Here is a 3,836-nt window from a genome sequence, read left to right on the forward strand (position 1 = left end):
GAGTCATAAGCCCTAATCCCTAAGCCTTAAGACATAGCTAAGCCTTATGTCGTAAGCCCTAACCCATGAGCCCTAATCCTTAACCCCAAGTCATAAACCTTAAGCACTACACCATAAGCCATATGCCTTAAGCCTTAAGCCATAAGCCAGTACTGTCACTACCCCACCCCACACCAACTCACCCATCCAACTAACTCTACCCTGCACCCACTCTCATCCCACCCACCGGCATCCACACCCATACTCCCACTCTCACCCCATATACTTTGAGTTTATTCCAAGTTTAACTTAATATATTTTCAGTTTATTTAACTAGTTATTGTTATGGTTAAATGTGATAATTGTTTCAGATATATTTAAACTTTCACCACAAAGTGATAATCATATGCTATTACAAGAAGTATCATATTTATTTTTGTGATAATGATATTATTTTTATATAATTTTAAAAAGATTTTTTTTATAAGTTATTTGATAAATATGATTAATATAAAATATAATATAATATAATTTTTTTTAATTTTTTTTATATTATTTTAAATATAAATATAGTTTAAACTATTTTTTATAACTATTTTAGAAGAGGGACTCTTGATTACCATCCTTAAAAACGGTTTCCCTATCTCGCACGATTAAAAAAAAAAAAGCCTAACACCACTAAACCTAAAATGGCGGTCCTTCATAATCACAATCGATCGACTCTACTTACCTGCTTCCTTCTTTATCAATCTCAATCGATCGATTTCTTCAACCATCAAGCCTCTCACTACGACCGATTGATTCCTTCCACCATCAAGCCTCTAAATACGACCGCTCACAACCAGCAACATCGTATACATCTAGACCTCCGCCTCAAGTATCTTCGATCGACGTGCACACCTTCCACACCCTCCATCCGCCCTCCAGTGCGGTCACCGTCGGTGTCAGCCCTAATTTTAGAGATTCATGTGACCGGACCGCCCTCAATTGGGCTTCATTTTATGGCAGGTTTTGACTTTTGATCCATTTTTAAGTCAATGATCAAAACGAGCATCATTTTATTGAATGTTTGTGATATGAGAAAGTGTGTTTTTTGCAGAGAGGAACACAGTGGTGGCACTGATGAAATTTGGTGCGTATGCAGGGGTGGTTGATGACCCAACACCTATGAATCCAGGTGGACAAATGGCTGCTGAGAGCTCCAGAATCAAAAGCATTAGACTAAGCGAAAAGGGCTGGAAAAATACCTACGCCAAGCAACTTGGAACACCGCCCCCTAGTGCACATTAGGGGGCTCGCCACCGGAGACTCGTTATCGTGCTGGCGAGAAGAGAAAGAAGGTGAGAAACTAATGTTATTGGTCCGTCAAATCTATTCATCACTTTCACTCCAAGGGTAGAATGGTGGATCAGAGACCAAAGAACGAAGCTCTTGAAGGTAACCTGACCACAACAATGGCCTGTTGCTATGATTGTCTGTGTGAATGTTGCACTTTCCATTTTTCTTTCATAACTAATATACAGGACCTCGCGTAACATTGATATGCACACACATGTTGTATAAATTCTAACCTTTCATAACTATATCTTCATTTTATTGAACTTGTAAAAGAATATATATTTTTTATGATATTGTTAAAACTATGAAGTCAATCTTTTCCTATCATAATCTGTGATTTGCAATGAATGAACATACATTTTATTTTTATTTGCTTTGTATTTGACAAGTTAGTAGTTATATCCTTATATTAATCATTCTCCGTGGACATTCATTTGGTGGAGGAGTAAGTTTGGATTGTCCTACAACTTGATGGACTTTTTTGCTTGGCCTTTCTTTCTTCAAAGATTAAAACTCACTTTTCTTTTTCTTTCCAGGTTGCTGTTTTATCTACCCTTGCTCTCTTGAGGGTGATTGTAGCTGCTTCTTCATCAACAGAGCATGAAAAGTTCATGTGAAGTGTATCACATTTTCTCAGACTGTTGGCAATGCTTCTTTGAGAGAGTATGTCTTATTGTCTTAATGTCTTATGGTTTCAGAAAAAGTAGCATATGAAAGACATAAAAAGAAAACATAGTTGATGGCAATAAAAAAAAAGATAATTTTTGGTTGATTGTAAACATCATTAATAGATGTTTGTTACGGATTGTATATTAAATTATATTGGGTTTAAAAAAAATACAATTTAATTATTTTTGAAAAAAAAAATCAAAGAAAAAACTATAGTACTAGGAGTGTTACCACTAAAATTTGTCAATTCGTTATATTCCTCTAATTTCAATTAATTAACAAAGTAGGATGTTATTTGACATATGTATTTGTCAGTTGAGCAAAGGAACGTGTAGTTTAATCTTTGAAATTTGTCAATTTTTTACATTCCTCTAATTTCAATTAATTAACAAAGTAGGATGCTATTTTAACATATGTATTTGTCACTTGAGCAAAGGAACGTGTAGTTTAATCTTTAAAATTTTTCAATTTATTACATTCCTCTAATTTCAAGAAATTACCAAAGCATATCATGTAAGTTTCCATGTTTTGACAAAGTAGGATGCTATTATGTCATTTTTGTTACTTTCAGAAAGGAACATGTAGGTTAAACTTTCGAAAATTTCATTTTATTACGTTCCTCTAATTTCAAGAACTAAACAAAGTATAACATGTAAGGTCGCATGTTTTGACAAATTATATAATTGATAAAGTAGGTTACATGCATACAAGAAACAACAATGTACTTTCATTTATTTAAAAATACAATGCAATAATAGAAAACGAATTAAAAGGACCATTCTATGTTTAATTTTCAAATTGATGGGTAGTATATGATGTCAAATTGCTTACAATTTTTTTTGTATATATCCCATGATTTTGCATGCTCTTCCCTCTTTATATTGTAGTACATTTTTTTTCTTACGTTGGGGGTGGCAAAGATGGATACACAGATGCTGATATTGATGAAATTCGCAAAGAATGGTCTTCTTTTGTGGCAACCTGTATTTTTTGGTGATATTATGTACCAACAAACAATATTTTGGTAACTTAGAAATTTTTATTAGCATTTCACATAGGATTTCTACAATATTTTTGATAAATTGTTATTGCATTTACATAATGCTGATTTTGCTATAAGTTTGCTTTGGATATAAAAATTAAGTCATTTTTGTATGTATTTGAACTAATCGTGTCACCATTTTTGGCTATTGATATTTTTATGGAGTTACTACAGGTGTTTTTATGTAGTATTGTGTAGCTGGATTTCTATGGAATCTATTATGTCACAGTTTTTCTACAACGAAAGTAGTCTGTGATAAATTTTACTAAGAAATATTTGCAACAGAAGTGTATTGTAGTAAATTTGCTACGGAAATAAACTGTAGTAAAGTTACTATGAAAAATTTGATGTGGAATTTTGTTGTCGTAAATTCACTACGGAATATTTGCTACGCTATAATCGGTAGTAGATTTACTATGGAAATCAACTACGGGGTTAGTTTGTAGTTAACTTGCAACGGATGAACTACGGATTGGGTCGTAGTTAATTTGCTACACACTTGTTATGGAAAAAATTATAGTTAATTTGCTACGACATTGCTACAGGTATAGTTCATAGCTATTTTGCTACAGAATAAGTTTGTTGCAAATTCCGTTGCGAAGGTCCTACGGATTCCGTAACAAACCTTTACTAACGAAGAATTTTGCTATAGAATGGTTCCGTAGCAAATTCCGTCTCTAATCATGTTTAACTACGGAATATCATGTTTTAACTACGGAATTTTTCCGTAGTTATTTAGGTTTTTTCTTGTAGTGATTACCGGAATAGGGTCTTGAAGCATTTGAAGCAGCTGAGGCTGGAGCATGTG

The 3,836-nt window shown here is 33.4% G+C and overlaps 1 long non-coding RNA gene across 2 annotated transcripts; it reads left to right on the forward strand.

The window, feature by feature from the left end:
- Positions 1–609: 609 nt before the first annotated feature.
- LOC128133310 (uncharacterized) lies at positions 610–3,215 on the forward strand. Of its 2 annotated transcripts, XR_008231765.1 has the most exons (4): positions 610–987; positions 1,079–1,416; positions 1,854–1,980; positions 2,874–3,215. It is a non-coding gene; the product is annotated as an uncharacterized LOC128133310 (long non-coding RNA). The 2 variants fall into 2 exon arrangements; XR_008231764.1 differs by having other exon boundaries at positions 611–987; positions 1,854–3,215.
- Positions 3,216–3,836: the final 621 nt, after the last annotated feature.

This window comes from Lactuca sativa, chromosome 4 (genome assembly GCF_002870075.4).
Source record: "Lactuca sativa cultivar Salinas chromosome 4, Lsat_Salinas_v11, whole genome shotgun sequence".
Classification (NCBI taxonomy): Eukaryota; Viridiplantae; Streptophyta; class Magnoliopsida; order Asterales; family Asteraceae; genus Lactuca; species Lactuca sativa.